The 18762-nt window shown below is 34.0% G+C and overlaps 5 non-coding genes across 5 annotated transcripts; all 5 read left to right on the forward strand.

The window, feature by feature from the left end:
* Window positions 1–230: 230 nt before the first annotated feature.
* LOC117149502 lies at window positions 231–409 on the forward strand. The gene has a single exon (XR_004460341.1). It is a non-coding gene; the product is annotated as a 5.8S ribosomal RNA (ribosomal RNA).
* Window positions 410–804: 395 nt separating this feature from the next.
* Window positions 805–4591, forward strand: LOC117149501. Its single transcript, XR_004460340.1, has one exon. It is a non-coding gene; the product is annotated as a large subunit ribosomal RNA (ribosomal RNA).
* Window positions 4592–11405: 6814 nt separating this feature from the next.
* LOC117149503 lies at window positions 11406–11584 on the forward strand. The gene has a single exon (XR_004460342.1). It is a non-coding gene; the product is annotated as a 5.8S ribosomal RNA (ribosomal RNA).
* Window positions 11585–13585: 2001 nt separating this feature from the next.
* On the forward strand, window positions 13586–15578 carry LOC117149498. Its single transcript, XR_004460338.1, has one exon. It is a non-coding gene; the product is annotated as a small subunit ribosomal RNA (ribosomal RNA).
* A 686-nt stretch (window positions 15579–16264) lies between these two features.
* LOC117149504 lies at window positions 16265–16443 on the forward strand. The gene has a single exon (XR_004460343.1). It is a non-coding gene; the product is annotated as a 5.8S ribosomal RNA (ribosomal RNA).
* Window positions 16444–18762: the final 2319 nt, after the last annotated feature.

Consider the following 18762-nt stretch of genomic DNA (forward strand, 5'->3'; position numbering starts at 1 on the left):
ATCAGGTTAATGTTTTATATAAATTTTGCAGTATGTGTCACCCAAAATAGCAAACCATAACCAGATTTTTATGATACATAATGCTTATATGAAACTAAGACATATCGCAACATTTATTTTTAGGTATAAAAATAAATTTATTGAAGGAATTGATATATGCCAGTAAAATGGTGTATTTTTAATTTCTTTCAATAAAAACAATATTGATATTATATAAAAATGAATTATAAAACTCTAAGCGGTGGATCACTCGGCTCATGGGTCGATGAAGAACGCAGCAAACTGTGCGTCATCGTGTGAACTGCAGGACACATGAACATCGACATTTTGAACGCATATCGCAGTCCATGCTGTTATGTACTTTAATTAATTTTATAGTGCTGCTTGGACTACATATGGTTGAGGGTTGTAAGACTATGCTAATTAAGTTGTTTATAAATTTTTTATAAGCATATGGTATATTATTGGATTAAATAATGATTTTATTCATAATATTAAAAAAGAAATGAAAAACATTATCTCACATTTGAATGTGAAAAACGAAGAGAAATATTTTCTTTTTCAATCAAATAATACTGAGAAATGTCTAGCATAAAAAATTGAAATATTTTTCATCTAGAATTGTCTCTTATTAATGATTCGGAAAAAGAAAAATCTTGGTTTTGTTATTATTCTTCGTTGGTTCGTTAAATGGATAAAAAATAACTTTGCTTACAAGAACTATTGGAACTATTTATAACGAATTTAATTGATTGTTTTATCATTTATATATAAAGAATTTATGGCAAAAAATAGTTATATATACAACCTCAACTCATATGGGACTACCCCCTGAATTTAAGCATATTAATTAGGGGAGGAAAAGAAACTAACAAGGATTTTCTTAGTAGCGGCGAGCGAAAAGAAAACAGTTCAGCACTAAGTCACTTTGTCTATATGGCAAATGTGAGATGCAGTGTATGGAGCGTCAATATTCTAGTATGAGAAATTAATGATTTAAGTCCTTCTTAAATGAGGCCATTTACCCATAGAGGGTGCCAGGCCCGTATAACGTTAATGATTACTAGATGATGTTTCCAAAGAGTCGTGTTGCTTGATAGTGCAGCACTAAGTGGGTGGTAAACTCCATCTAAAACTAAATATAACCATGAGACCGATAGTAAACAAGTACCGTGAGGGAAAGTTGAAAAGAACTCTGAATAGAGAGTTAAACAGTACGTGAAACTGCTTAGAGGTTAAGCCCGATGAACCTGAATATCCGTTATGGAAAATTCATCATTAAAATTGTAATATTTAAATAATATTATTAAGAATAATGTGCATTTTTTCCATATAAGGACATTGTAATCTATTAGCATATCCCAAATTTATCATAAAATATAACTTATAGTTTATTCCAATTAAATTGCTTGCATTTTAACACAGAATAAATGTTATTAATTTGATAAAGTGCTGATAGATTTATATTATTACAGAGCGTTAATTTTTCGGAATTATATAATGGCATAATTATCATTGATTTTTGTGTTTATTATATGCTCTTGTATGATTAACAATGCGAAAGATTCAGGATACCTTCGGGACCCGTCTTGAAACACGGACCAAGGAGTCTAACATATGTGCAAGTTATTGGGATGTAAACCTAATAGCGTAATTAACTTGACTAATAATGGGATTAGTTTTTTAGCTATTTATAGCTAATTAACACAATCCCGGGGCGTTCTATATAGTTATGTATAATGTATATTTATATTATTTATGCCTCTAACTGGAACGTACCTTGAGCATATATGCTGTGACCCGAAAGATGGTGAACTATACTTGATCAGGTTGAAGTCAGGGGAAACCCTGATGGAAGACCGAAACAGTTCTGACGTGCAAATCGATTGTCAGAATTGAGTATAGGGGCGAAAGACCAATCGAACCATCTAGTAGCTGGTTCCTTCCGAAGTTTCCCTCAGGATAGCTGGTGCATTTTAATATTATATAAAATAATCTTATCTGGTAAAGCGAATGATTAGAGGCCTTAGGGTCGAAACGATCTTAACCTATTCTCAAACTTTAAATGGGTAAGAACCTTAACTTTCTTGATATGAAGTTCAAGGTTATGATATAATGTGCCCAGTGGGCCACTTTTGGTAAGCAGAACTGGCGCTGTGGGATGAACCAAACGTAATGTTACGGTGCCCAAATTAACAACTCATGCAGATACCATGAAAGGCGTTGGTTGCTTAAAACAGCAGGACGGTGATCATGGAAGTCGAAATCCGCTAAGGAGTGTGTAACAACTCACCTGCCGAAGCAACTAGCCCTTAAAATGGATGGCGCTTAAGTTGTATACCTATACATTACCGCTAAAGTAGATGATTTATATTACTTGTGATATAAATTTTGAAACTTTAGTGAGTAGGAAGGTACAATGGTATGCGTAGAAGTGTTTGGCGTAAGCCTGCATGGAGCTGCCATTGGTACAGATCTTGGTGGTAGTAGCAAATAATCGAATGAGACCTTGGAGGACTGAAGTGGAGAAGGGTTTCGTGTGAACAGTGGTTGATCACGAGTTAGTCGGTCCTAAGTTCAAGGCGAAAGCCGAAAATTTTCAAGTAAAACAAAAATGCCTAACTATATAAACAAAGCGAATATAATACACTTGAATAATTTTGAACGAAAGGGAATACGGTTCCAATTCCGTAACCTGTTGAGTATCCGTTTGTTATTAAATATGGGCCTCGTGCTCATCCTGGCAACAGGAACGACCATAAAGAAGCCGTCGAGAGATATCGGAAGAGTTTTCTTTTCTGTTTTATAGCCGTACTACCATGGAAGTCTTTCGCAGAGAGATATGGTAGATGGGCTAGAAGAGCATGACATATACTGTTGTGTCGATATTTTCTCCTCGGACCTTGAAAATTTATGGTGGGGACACGCAAACTTCTCAACAGGCCGTACCAATATCCGCAGCTGGTCTCCAAGGTGAAGAGTCTCTAGTCGATAGAATAATGTAGGTAAGGGAAGTCGGCAAATTAGATCCGTAACTTCGGGATAAGGATTGGCTCTGAAGATTGAGATAGTCGGGCTTGATTGATAACATTATGTGCTAAATAGAGTTTCTTAGCATTGTTACTTGTTCCCTCGGGCTTAAGACCAAACTTTTTTACACTTTAACGGATTTGGTGGAAAAAATGAACAATTCATTTTGCCCCATGGTTAAGCTAAAAGGAAAAATGGCGGCAAAAAGGGTGAAATGTAACAAGTATCTTCGATAGGCGTAGCCAAATGCCTCGTCATCTAATTAGTGACGCGCATGAATGGATTAACGAGATTCCTACTGTCCCTATCTACTATCTAGCGAAACCACAGCCAAGGGAACGGGCTTGGAATAATTAGCGGGGAAAGAAGACCCTTTTGAGCTTGACTCTAATCTGGCAGTGTAAGGAGACATAAGAGGTGTAGAATAAGTGGGAGATATTAGACCTCGGTTTGGTATCGTCAATGAAATACCACTACTCTTATTGTTTCCTTACTTACTTGATTAAATGGAACGTGTATCATTTCCTAGCCATTATACGGATATATTTATTATATCTTATGGTATTGGGTTTTGATGCAAGCTTCTTGATCAAAGTATCACGAGTTTGTTATATAATCGCAAACAAATTCTTTAATAAAACGATGCATTTATGTATTTTTGATTTGAAAATTTGGTATAACTCCAATTACTCAGGTATGATCCAATTCAAGGACATTGCCAGGTAGGGAGTTTGACTGGGGCGGTACATCTCTCAAATAATAACGGAGGTGTCCCAAGGCCAGCTCAGTGCGGACAGAAACCACACATAGAGCAAAAGGGCAAATGCTGACTTGATCTCGGTGTTCAGTACACACAGGGACAGCAAAAGCTCGGCCTATCGATCCTTTTGGTTTAAAGAGTTTTTAACAAGAGGTGTCAGAAAAGTTACCATAGGGATAACTGGCTTGTGGCGGCCAAGCGTTCATAGCGACGTCGCTTTTTGATCCTTCGATGTCGGCTCTTCCTATCATTGTGAAGCAAAATTCACCAAGCGTTGGATTGTTCACCCATGCAAGGGAACGTGAGCTGGGTTTAGACCGTCGTGAGACAGGTTAGTTTTACCCTACTAATGACAAAACGTTGTTGCGACAGCATTCCTGCGTAGTACGAGAGGAACCGCAGGTACGGACCAATGGCACAATACTTGTTCGAGCGAACAGTGGTATGACGCTACGTCCGTTGGATTATGCCTGAACGCCTCTAAGGTCGTATCCGTGCTGGACTGCAATGATAAATAAGGGGCAATTTGCATTGTATGGCTTCTAAACCATTTAAAGTTTATAATTTATTTTATAAACGACAATGGATGTGATGCCAATGTAATTTGTAAATAGTAAATTAGGAGGATCTTCGATCACCTGATAGCCGCACTAGTTACATATAAAAGCATTATTAATACAATGACAAAGGCCTAGAATCAATTGTAAACGACTTTTGGTAACAGGCAAGGTGTTGTAAGTGGTTGAGCAGCTGGCCATTACTGCGATCCACTGAAGCTTATCCTTTGCTTGATGTCATTGACGATTAAATAAATGATTTTTCCTGTAGCCAAACAAAACACACCTCGTCATCAATTTAGTGACGCATATGATATTGTCCCTATCATATAATTTTTTGATATAAAGACTTTTAAAGAATTATATCAAGTTGGCCAAATACCTCGTCATCAATAGTGACGCATATGATATTGTCCCTTCGTATAATTTTTGATATAAAGACTTTAAAGAATTCTATCACGTTGCCAAAATACCTCGTCATCAATTTAGTGACGCATATGATATGTCCCTATCATATAATTTTGATAATAAAAGACTTAAAATAATTGTATCAAGTTGCCAAATACCTCGGTCCATCAATTTAGTGACGCATAATGGATATTGATCTGCTACCCTCATCATATCATATATATTGTTTCAATATAAAAGACTTTAATGAATTGTGTCAAGTTGCCAAACACCTCGTCATCAATTTAGGACATGTACGCTATTATGATGGATATTGTCCCTTATGCATATGAATGTAATTATATGATAAAACTTTAAAGAATTGTATCAAGTTGCCAAATACCTCGTCATCAATTTAGTGACGCATATGATATTGTCTCTATCATATAATTAATATAAAGACTTTAATGAATTGTGTCAAGTTGCCAAACACCTCGTCATCAATTAGTGACGCATATGATATTGTCCTATCATATAATTTTTGATATAAAACTTTAAAGAATTATCAAGTGCAATACCTCGTCATCAATTTAGTGACGGCATATGATATTGTCCCTATCATATAATTAATATAAAGACTTAATGAATTGTGTCAAGTTGCCAAACACCTCGTCATCAATTAGTGACGCATATGATATTGTCCTATCATATAATTTTTGATATAAAAACTTTAAAGAATTGTATCAAGTTGCCAAATACCTCGTCATCAATTTAGTGACGCATATGATATTGTCTCTATCATATAATTAATATAAAGACTTTAATGAATTGTGTCAAGTTGCCAAACACCTCGTCATCAATTTAGTGACGCATATGATATTGTCCCTATCATATAATTTTTGATATAAAGACTTTAAAGAATTCTATCAAGTTGCCAAATACCTCGTCATCAATTTAGTGACGCATATGATATTGTCTCTATCATATATTAATATAAAGACTTTAATGATTTGTGTCACGTTGCCAAACACCTCGTCATCAATTTAGTGACGCATATGATATTGTCCCTATCATATAATTAATATAAAGACTTTTTAAAGAATTATATCAAGTTGCCAAAACACCTCGTCATCAACTACTATATTATGGTTGCGCCGACCTCTCATATTGTATTCTCTTATGTCTTCATAGGATTTTGGAATTATACGAGTAAATTAAATAATATACATATGAAAATGATTAATTATTATATGTATAAGGGAAAAATGCTGAAATATTCCCATATTATCTTAGTATTATAGAGGAAAGGACCGTTGCCGACCTCTGATATTGTTCAAAACTTATGTATTTATTTGATTTTGGCAATTATATGAGTAAATTAAATAATATACATATAAAATGATTAAATATTATATGTATAAATGTATAAGGGAAAAAATGATGAAATATTCCCATATTATCTTAGTATTATAGAGGAAAGACCGTTGCTGACCTCTGATATTGTTCAAAACTTATGTATTTATATGATTTTGGCAATTATATGAGTAAATTAAATAATATACATATGAAAATTATTAATTATTATATGTATAGGGGAAAAAAATGCTGAAATATTCCCACATTCTCTTAGTATTATAGAGAAAAGCCATTATAGTGAGAGGGTATAGTAGTGTAAACGACCGGAATTACGACAGAGGGTTCAAAAACTACTATAGGTAGGCAGTGGTTCCGACCTCTCATATTGTTCAATACTTATGTATTCATATGATTTTGGCAATTATATGAGTAAATTAAATAATATACATATGAAAATTATTAATTATTATATGTATAGGGGAAAAAATGCTGAAATATTCCCACATTCTCTTAGTATATAGAGAAAAGCCATTATAGTGAGAGGGTATAGTAGTGTAAACGACCGGAATTACGACAGAGGGTTCAAAACTACTATAGGTAGGCAGTGGTTTGCCGACCTCTCATATTGTTCAAAACTTATGTATATTCATATGATTTTGGCAATTATATGAGTAAATTAAATAATATACATATGAAAATATTAATTATTATATGTATAAGGGAAAAAATGCTGAAATATCCCACATTCTCTTAGTATAATAGAGAAAAAGCCATTATAGTGAGAGGGTATAGTAGTGTAAACGACCGGAATTACGACAGAGGGTTCAAAAACTACTATAGGTAGGCAGTGGTTGCCGACCTCTCATATTGTTCAAACTTATGTATTCATATGATTTTGGCAATAATATGAGTAAATTAAATAATATACATATGAAAATGATTAATTATTATATGTATAAGGGAAAAAATGCTGAAAATATCCCACATTCTCTTAGTATTATAGAGAAAGCCATTATAGTGAGAGGGTATAGTAGTGTAAACGACCGGAATTACGACAGAGGGGTTCAAAAACTACTATAGTAGGCAGTGGTTGCCGACCTCTCATATTGTTCAAAACTTATGTATTCATATGATTTTGGCAATAATATGAGTAAATTAAATAATATACATATGAAAATGATTAATTATTATATGTATAAGGGAAAAAATGCTGAAAATATCCCACATTCTCTTAGTATTATAGAGAAAAGCCATTATAGTGAGAGGGTATAGTAGTGTAAACGACCGGAATTACGACAGAGGGTTCAAAAACTACTATAGTAGGCAGTGGTTGCCGACCTCTCATATTGTTCAAACTTATGTATTCATATGATTTTGGCAATAATATGAGTAAATTAAATAATATACATATGAAAATGATTAATTATTATATGTATAAGGGAAAAAATGCTGAAAATATCCCACATTCTCTTAGTATTATAGAGAAAAGCCATTATAGTGAGAGGGTATAGTAGTGTAAACGACCGGAATTACGACAGAGGGTTCAAAAACTACTATAGGTAGGCAGTGGTTGCCGACCTCTCATATTGTTCAAAACTTATGTATTCATATGATTTTGGCAATAATATGAGTAAATTAAATAATATACATATGAAAATGATTAATTATTATATGTATAAGGGAAAAAAATAATCATATTATATATGAATAATGGAAAAAAAATGAAATGTTCCTATAATCTCTTAATATATAAGAGAATAGCCCGTATGTTGGGTGGCAAACGGAATTGAAAATACCCGCTTTGAGGACAGCGGGTTCAAAAACTACTATAGGTAGGCAGTGGTTGCCGACCTCCCGCATTATTCGAAATATTTATTTCGGATTATGTTTATATGGTTACATACAATAAAGTATATTATTATCCGTACAAATTTGTTTCTCAGTTCTATAGAACACGGGACTTGGCTCCGCGGATAATAGGAATTATGCGCTTTATAGATAATATCGTTGAAACAAAAGTCAAGTTTCTATTATATATAGAATAACAAATCGTTTCCATATATTATCGTTAATTTTTGGAGGCAGGCAAATATTAATTTATTACCTGCCGTATAGTTGGATTATTATATCGTTACGGTATAATACAAATATGGATTCTTATGAAAGAAATATAAAATTATATATTAAATGTGGAAATATTATCATATGCGCTTGGTTTTATGTTATATATTACCAGAGATATATATGAAAAGAGATAAATTTTAAATTTATCTTCAAAATGCAAATGATTTAACTTAATATTTATATTGGTTAAACAAAAATTGTACATGTGTGGATACAATAATTATGTATGTTGGAAATAAAATGATATTTTATAATGAAATATGTATGTATAAAAAGATAAAATTATAGAAATATATATATTACAATAATTAGATGAAATTCTTGTTATATTGGTAAAACAAGTATAAATTAAAAATGAAAATATGGATTACGAATGCTATATAAAAATGGCCGTAATCGAATGGATTTTTACTTATATATTTAAAATTTTACCCAAAGGCGAAATATTGAATTTTATTCAATATAATAAAATCATGGAATTATATAAAGTGAAAAATCTATATATCTATATATCTATTATATTGCTTATTTCGATTCAAAATATATGAATGGAATATGAAGGAAAAACATTATTCTGGTTGATCCTGCCAGTAGTTATATGCTTGTCTCAAAGATTAAGCCATGCATGTCTAAGTACACACGAATTAAAAGTGAAACCGCAAAAGGCTCATTATATCAGTTATGGTCCTTAGATCGTTAACAGTTACTTGGATAACTGTGGTAATTCTAGAGCTAATACATGCAATTAAAACATGAACCTTATGGGACATGTGCTTTTATTAGGCTAAACCAAGCGATCGCAAGATCGTTATATTGGTTGAACTCTAGATAACATGCAGATCGTATGGTCTTGTACCGACGACAGATCTTTCAAATGTCTGCCCTATCAACTTTTGATGGTAGTATCTAGGACTACCATGGTTGCAACGGGTAACGGGGAATCAGGGTTCGATTCCGGAGAGGGAGCCTGAGAAACGGCTACCACATCTAAGGAAGGCAGCAGGCGCGTAATTACCCACTCCCAGCTCGGGGAGGTAGTGACGAAAAATAACAATACAGACTCATATCCGAGGCCCTGTAATTGGAATGAGTACACTTTAAATCCTTTAACAAGGACCAATTGGAGGGCAAGTCTGGTGCCAGCAGCCGCGGTAATTCCAGCTCCAATAGCGTATATTAAAGTTGTTGGGTTAAAACGTTCGTAGTTGAACTTGTGCTTCATACGGGTAGTACAACTTACAATTGTGGTTAGTACTATACCTTTATGTATGTAAGCGTATTACCGGTGGAGTTCTTATATGTGATTAAATACTTGTATTTTTTCATATGTTCCTCCTATTTAAAAACCTGCACTAGTGCTCTTAAACGAGTGTTATTGTGGGCCGGTACTATTACTTTGAACAAATTAGAGTGCTTAAAGCAGGCTTCAAATGCCTGAATATTCTGTGCATGGGATAATGAAATAAGACCTCTGTTCTGCTTTCATTGGTTTTCAGATCAAGAGGTAATGATTAATAGAAGCAGTTTGGGGTCATTAGTATTACGACGCGAGAGGTGAAATTCTTGGACCGTCGTAAGACTAACTTAAGCGAAAGCATTTGCCAAAGATGTTTCATTAATCAAGAACGAAAAGTTAGAGGTTCGAAGGCGATCAGATACCGCCCTAGTTCTAACCATAAACGATGCCAGCTAGCAATTGGGTGTAGCTACTTTTATGGCTCTCTCAGTCGCTTCCCGGGAAACCAAAGCTTTTGGGCTCCGGGGAAGTATGGTTGCAAAGCTGAAACTTAAAGGAATTGACGGAAGGGCACCACCAGGAGTGGAGCCTGGCTTAATGACTCAAACGGAAACTTACAGTCCGAACATGTGTGAAACAATTATAGCTCTTCTCGAATCTATGGGTTTCATGCCGTTTATTCGTGGAGAGGGTTAATCGATACGAACGAGACTCAATATTAAATAGAATCTCAGGATTATGTGCTGAAGCTTATGTAGCCTCATTCATGGTGGCAGTAAAATGTTTATTGTGTTGATGTGTTTATGTAAGTGGAGCCGTACCTGTTGGTTTGTCCCATTATAAGACACTAGCTCTTAAATGGACAAATTGCGTCTAGCAATAATGAGATGAGCAATAACAGGTCTGTGATGCCCTTAGATGTCCTGGGCTGCACGCGCGCTACAATGAAAGTATCAACGTGTATTTCCTGACCGAGAGTCCGGGTAAACCGCTGAACCACTTTCATGCTTGGATTGTGAACTGAAACTGTTCACATGAACTTGGAATTCCAGTAGTGTGAGTCATTAACTCGCATTGATTACGTCCCTGCCCTTTGTACACACCGCCCGTCGCTACTACCGATTGAATTATTTAGTGAGGTCTCGACGTGATCACTGTGACGCCTTGCGTGTTACGGTTGTTTCGCAAAAGTTGACCGAACTTGATTATTTAGAGGAAGTAAAAGTCGTAACAAGGTTTCCGTAGGTGAACCTGCGGAAGGATCATTATTGTATAATATCCTTATCGTTAATAAACATTTGTTATAATACAAATAAATACAATTTACCAAAATAAAAATATTACAAAATGATTCCACGGAATCAAAAGTTAAAGTCAAAATAAAATGAAGATGGCTTTTATTTTATATGTGGGGCTTGGCAACCTCATAAAAAGACTTTAACATTATTAATGTTGTTGTGCGTATTTGTGGCAGTACCTACTACAACAATGGCGTTTCCTATAAAAACAAATTCTCGAAAATGGAAATCGAAGAAACTGAACAAAATTTGAAAGTAGAAGTCGAATTAAAATTAAAATAATTTTGAATGTGGTATTCAAAATAAGTGTGTGTGTATATGGACCATAATATACACGCGTTGCGAATATGTATTGTTCATCTATGTTATGAGCATACGTTGGCTAATGCAACAACCCAAAATATACAATGTTTGTACCTGTCATCCATCAGGTTAATGTTTTATATAAATTTTGCAGTATGTGTCACCCAAAATAGCAAACCATAACCAGATTTTTATGATACATAATGCTTATATGAAACTAAGACATATCGCAACATTTATTTTTAGGTATAAAAATAAATTTATTGAAGGAATTGATATATGCCAGTAAAATGGTGTATTTTTAATTTCTTTCAATAAAAACAATATTGATATTATATAAAAATGAATTATAAAACTCTAAGCGGTGGATCACTCGGCTCATGGGTCGATGAAGAACGCAGCAAACTGTGCGTCATCGTGTGAACTGCAGGACACATGAACATCGACATTTTGAACGCATATCGCAGTCCATGCTGTTATGTACTTTAATTAATTTTATAGTGCTGCTTGGACTACATATGGTTGAGGGTTGTAAGACTATGCTAATTAAGTTGTTTATAAATTTTTTATAAGCATATGGTATATTATTGGATTAAATAATGATTTTATTCATAATATTAAAAAAGAAATGAAAAACATTATCTCACATTTGAATGTGAAAAACGAAGAGAAATATTTTCTTTTCAATCAAATAATACTGAGAAATGTCTAGCATAAAAAATTGAAATATTTTTCATCTAGAATTGTCTCTTATAATGATTCGGAAAAAGAAAAATCTTGGTTTTGTTATTATTCTTCGTTGGTTCGTTAAATGGATAAAAATAACTTGCTTACAAGAACTATTGGAACTATTTATAACGAATTTAATTGATTGTTTTATCATTTATAAATAAAGAATTTATGGCAAAATATAGTTATATACAACCTCAACTCATATGGGACTACCCCTGAATTTAAGCATATTAATTAGGGAGAAAAGAAACTAACAAGGATTTTCTTAGTAATGATTAATGATTAATTATTATATGTATAAGGGAAAAAATGCTGAAAATATCCCACATTCTCTTAGTATTATAGAGAAAAGCCATTATAGTGAGAGGGTATAGTAGTGTAAACGACCGGAATTACGACAGAGGGTTCAAAAAACTACTATAGGTAGGCAGTGGTTGCCGACCTCTCATATTGTTCAAAACTTATGTATTCATATGATTTTGGCAATAATATGAGTAAATTAAATAATATACATATGAAAATGATTAATTATTATATGTATAAGGGAAAAAATGCTGAAAATATCCCACATTCTCTTAGTATTATAGAGAAAAGCCATTATAGTGAGAGGGTATAGTAGTGTAAACGACCGGAATTACGACAGAGGGTTCAAAAACTACTATAGGTAGGCAGTGGTTGCCGACCTCTCATATTGTTCAAAACTTATGTATTCATATGATTTTGGCAATAATATGAGTAAATTAAATAATATACATATGAAAATGATTAATTATTATATGTATAAGGGAAAAAATAATCATATTATATATGAATAATGGAAAAAAAATGAAATGTTCCTATAATCTCTTAATATATAAGAGAATAGCCCGTATGTTGGGTGGCAAACGGAATTGAAAATACCCGCTTTGAGGACAGCGGGTTCAAAAACTACTATAGGTAGGCAGTGGTTGCCGACCTCCCGCATTATTCGAAATATTTATTTCGGATTATGTTTATATTGGTTACATACAATAAAGTATATTATTATCCGTACAAATTTGTTTCTCAGTTCTATAGAACACGGGACTTGGCTCCGCGGATAATAGGAATATACGCTTTATAGATAATATCGTTGAAACAAAAGTCAAGTTTCTATTATATATAGAATAACAAATCGTTTCCATATATTATCGTTAATTTTTGGAGGCAGGCAAATATTAATTTATTACCTGCCGTATAGTTGGATTATTATATCGTTACGGTATAATACAAATATGGATTCTTATGAAAGAAATATAAAATTATATATTAAATGTGGAAATATTATCATATGCGCTTGGTTTTATGTTATATATTACCAGAGATATATATGAAAAGAGATAAATTTTAAATTTATCTTCAAAATGCAAATGATTTAACTTAATATTTATATTGGTTAAACAAAAATTGTACATGTGTGGATACAATAATTATGTATGTTGGAAATAAAATGATATTTTATAATGAAATATGTATGTATAAAAAGATAAAATTATAGAAATATATATATTACAATAATTAGATGAAATTCTTGTTATATTGGTAAAACAAGTATAAATTAAAAATGAAAATATGGATTACGAATGCTATATAAAAATGGCCGTAATCGAATGGATTTTTTACTTATATATTTAAAATTTTACCCAAAGGCGAAATATTGAATTTTATTCAATATAATAAAAATCATGGAATTATATAAAGTGAAAAATCTATATATCTATATATCTATTATAGTGCTTATTTCGATTCAAAATATATGAATGGAATATGAAGGAAAAACATTATTCTGGTTGATCCTGCCAGTAGTTATATGCTTGTCTCAAAGATTAAGCCATGCATGTCTAAGTACACACGAATTAAAAGTGAAACCGCAAAAGGCTCATTATATCAGTTATGGTTCCTTAGATCGTTAACAGTTACTTGGATAACTGTGGTAATTCTAGAGCTAATACATGCAATTAAAACATGAACCTTATGGGACATGTGCTTTTATTAGGCTAAAACCAAGCGATCGCAAGATCGTTATATTGGTTGAACTCTAGATAACATGCAGATCGTATGGTCTTGTACCGACGACAGATCTTTCAAATGTCTGCCCTATCAACTTTTGTGGTAGTATCTAGGACTACCATGGTTGCAACGGGTAACGGGGAATCAGGGTTCGATTCCGGAGAGGGAGCCTGAGAAACGGCTACCACATCTAAGGAAGGCAGCAGGCGCGTAAATTACCCACTCCCAGCTCGGGGAGGTAGTGACGAAAAATAACAATACAGGACTCATATCCGAGGCCCTGTAATTGGAATGAGTACACTTTAAATCCTTTAACAAGGACCAATTGGAGGGCAAGTCTGGTGCCAGCAGCCGCGGTAATTCCAGCTCCAATAGCGTATATTAAAGTTGTTGCGGTTAAAACGTTCGTAGTTGAACTTGTGCTTCATACGGGTAGTACAACTTACAATTGTGGTTAGTACTATACCTTTATGTATGTAAGCGTATTACCGGTGGAGTTCTTATATGTGATTAAATACTTGTATTTTTTCATATGTTCCTCCTATTTAAAAACCTGCACTAGTGCTCTTAAACGAGTGTTATTGTGGGCCGGTACTATTACTTTGAACAAATTAGAGTGCTTAAAGCAGGCTTCAAATGCCTGAATATTCTGTGCATGGGATAATGAAATAAGACCTCTGTTCTGCTTTCATTGGTTTTCAGATCAAGAGGTAATGATTAATAGAAGCAGTTTGGGGGCATTAGTATTACGACGCGAGAGGTGAAATTCTTGGACCGTCGTAAGACTAACTTAAGCGAAAGCATTTGCCAAAGATGTTTTCATTAATCAAGAACGAAAGTTAGAGGTTCGAAGGCGATCAGATACCGCCCTAGTTCTAACCATAAACGATGCCAGCTAGCAATTGGGTGTAGCTACTTTTATGGCTCTCTCAGTCGCTTCCCGGGAAACCAAAGCTTTTGGGCTCCGGGGGAAGTATGGTTGCAAAGCTGAAACTTAAAGGAATTGACGGAAGGGCACCACCAGGAGTGGAGCCTGCGGCTTAATTTGACTCAACACGGGAAAACTTACCAGGTCCGAACATAAGTGTGTAAGACAGATTGATAGCTCTTTCTCGAATCTATGGGTGGTGGTGCATGGCCGTTCTTAGTTCGTGGAGTGATTTGTCTGGTTAATTCCGATAACGAACGAGACTCAAATATATTAAATAGATATCTTCAGGATTATGGTGCTGAAGCTTATGTAGCCTTCATTCATGGTGGCAGTAAAATGTTTATTGTGTTTGAATGTGTTTATGTAAGTGGAGCCGTACCTGTTGGTTTGTCCCATTATAAGGACACTAGCTTCTTAAATGGACAAATTGCGTCTAGCAATAATGAGATTGAGCAATAACAGGTCTGTGATGCCCTTAGATGTCCTGGCTGCACGCGCGCTACAATGAAAGTATCAACGTGTATTTCCTAGACCGAGAGGTCCGGGTAAACCGCTGAACCACTTTCATGCTTGGGATTGTGAACTGAAACTGTTCACATGAACTTGGAATTCCCAGTAAGTGTGAGTCATTAACTCGCATTGATTACGTCCCTGCCCTTTGTACACACCGCCCGTCGCTACTACCGATTGAATTATTTAGTGAGGTCTCCGGACGTGATCACTGTGACGCCTTGCGTGTTACGGTTGTTTCGCAAAAGTTGACCGAACTTGATTATTTAGAGGAAGTAAAAGTCGTAACAAGGTTTCCGTAGGTGAACCTGCGGAAGGATCATTATTGTATAATATCCTTATCGTTAATAAACATTTGTTATAATACAAATAAATACAATTTACCAAAATAAAAATATTACAAAATGATTCCACGGAATCAAAAGTTAAAGTCAAAATAAAATGAAGATGGCTTTTATTTTATATGTGGGGCTTGGCAACCTCATAAAAAGACTTTAACATTATTAATGTTGTTGTGCGTATTTGTGGCAGTACCTACTACAACAATGGCGTTTCCTATAAAAACAAATTCTCGAAAATGGAAATCGAAGAAACTGAACAAAATTTGAAAGTAGAAGTCGAATTAAAATTAAAATAATTTTGAATGTGGTATTCAAAATAAGTGTGTGTGTATATGGACCATAATATACACGCGTTGCGAATATGTATTGTTCATCTATGTTATGAGCATACGTTGGCTAATGCAACAACCCAAAATATACAATGTTTGTACCTGTCATCCATCAGGTTAATGTTTTATATAAATTTTGCAGTATGTGTCACCCAAAATAGCAAACCATAACCAGATTTTTATGATACATAATGCTTATATGAAACTAAGACATATCGCAACATTTATTTTTAGGTATAAAAATAAATTTATTGAAGGAATTGATATATGCCAGTAAAATGGTGTATTTTTAATTTCTTTCAATAAAAACAATATTGATATTATATAAAAATGAATTATAAAACTCTAAGCGGTGGATCACTCGGCTCATGGGTCGATGAAGAACGCAGCAAACTGTGCGTCATCGTGTGAACTGCAGGACACATGAACATCGACATTTTGAACGCATATCGCAGTCCATGCTGTTATGTACTTTAATTAATTTTATAGTGCTGCTTGGACTACATATGGTTGAGGGTTGTAAGACTATGCTAATTAAGTTGTTTATAAATTTTTTATAAGCATATGGTATATTATTGGATTAAATAATGATTTTATTCATAATATTAAAAAAGAAATGAAAAACATTATCTCACATTTGAATGTGAAAAACGAAGAGAAATATTTTCTTTTCAATCAAATAATACTGAGAAATGTCTAGCATAAAAAATTGAAATATTTTTCATCTAGAATTGTCTCTTATTAATGATTCGGAAAAAGAAAAATCTTGGTTTTGTTATTATTCTTCGTTGGTTCGTTAAATGGATAAAAAATAACTTTGCTTACAAGAACTATTGGAACTATTTATAACGAATTTAATTGATTGTTTTATCATTTATAAATAAAGAATTTATGGCAAAATATAGTTATATATACAACCTCAACTCATATGGGACTACCCCCTGAATTTAAGCATATTAATTAGGGTAGGAAAAGAAACTAACAAGGATTTTCTTAGTAGCGGCGAGCGAAAAGAAAACAGTTCAGCACTAAGTCACTTTGTCTATATGGCAAATGTGAGATGCAGTGTATGGAGCGTCAATATTCTAGTATGAGAAATTAATGATTTAAGTCCTTCTTAAATGAGGCCATTTACCCATAGAGGGTGTCAGGCCCGTATAACGTTAATGATTACTAGATGATGTTTCCAAAGAGTCGTGTTGCTTGATAGTGCAGCACTAAGTGGGTGGTAAACTCCATCTAAAACTAAATATAACCATGAGACCGATAGTAAACAAGTACCGTGAGGGAAAGTTGAAAAGAACTCTGAATAGAGAGTTAAACAGTACGTGAAACTGCTTAGAGGTTAAGCCCGATGAACCTGAATATCCGTTATGGAAAATTCATCATTAAAATTGTAATATCTAAATAATATTATTAAGAATAATGTGCATTTTTTCCATATAAGGACATTGTAATCTATTAGCATATCCCAAATTTATCATAAAATATAACTTATAGTTTATTCCAATTAAATTGCTTGCATTTTAACACAGAATAAATGTTATTAATTTGATAAAGTGCTGATAGATTTATATTATTACAGAGCGTTAATTTTTCGGAATTATATAATGGCATAATTATCATTGATGTTTGTGTTTATTATATGCTCTTGTATGATTAACAATGCGAAAGATTCAGGATACCTTCGGGACCCGTCTTGAAACACGGACCAAGGAGTCTAACATATGTGCAAGTTATTGGGATGTAAACCTAATAGCGTAATTAACTTGACTAATAATGGGATTAGTTTTTTAGCTATTTATAGCTAATTAACACAATCCCGGGGCGTTCTATATAGTTATGTATAATGTATATTTATATTATTTATGCCTCTAACTGGAACGTACCTTGAGCATATATGCTGTGACCCGAAAGATGGTGAACTATACTTGATCAGGTTGAAGTCAGGGGAAACCCTGATGGAAGACCGAAACAGTCCTGACGTGCAAATCGATTGTCAGAATTGAGTATAGGGGCGAAAGACCAATCGAACCATCTAGTAGCTGGTTCCTTCCGAAGTTTCCCTCAGGATAGCTGGTGCATTTTAATATTATATAAAATAATCTTATCTGGTAAAGCGAATGATTAGAGGCCTTAGGGTCGAAACGATCTTAACCTATTCTCAAACTTTAAATGGGTAAGAACCTTAACTTTCTTGATATGAAGTTCAAGGTTATGATATAATGTGCCCAGTGGGCCACTTTTGGTAAGCAGAACTGGCGCTGTGGGATGAACCAAACGTAATGTTACGGTGCCCAAATTAACAACTCATGCAGATACCATGAAAGGCGTTGGTTGCTTAAAACAGCAGGACGGTGATCATGGAAGTCGAAATCCGCTAAGGAGTGTGTAACAACTCACCTGCCGAAGCAACTAGCCCTTAAAATGGATGGCGCTTAAGTTGTATACCTATACATTACCGCTAAAGTAGATGATTTATATTACTTGTGATATAGGTAGGTAGGAAGTTACAATGGTATGCGTAGAAGTGTTTGGCGTAAGCCTGCATGGAGCTGCCATTGGTACAGATCTTGGTGGTAGTAGCAAATAATCGAATGAGACCTTGGAGGACTGAAGTGGAGAAGGGTTTCGTGTGAACAGTGGTTGATCACGAGTTAGTCGGTCCTAAGTTCAAGGCGAAAGCCGAAAATTTTCAAGTAAAACAAAAATGCCTAACTATGTAAACAAAGCGAATATAATACACTTGAATAATTTTGAACGAAAGGGAATACGGTTCCAATTCCGTAACCTGTTGAGTATCCGTTTGTTATTAAATATGGGCCTCGTGCTCATCCTG

The sequence above is a fragment of the Drosophila mauritiana genome, unplaced genomic scaffold, assembly GCF_004382145.1.
Source record: "Drosophila mauritiana strain mau12 unplaced genomic scaffold, ASM438214v1 U_234, whole genome shotgun sequence".
NCBI lineage: Eukaryota > Metazoa > Arthropoda > Insecta > Diptera > Drosophilidae > Drosophila > Drosophila mauritiana.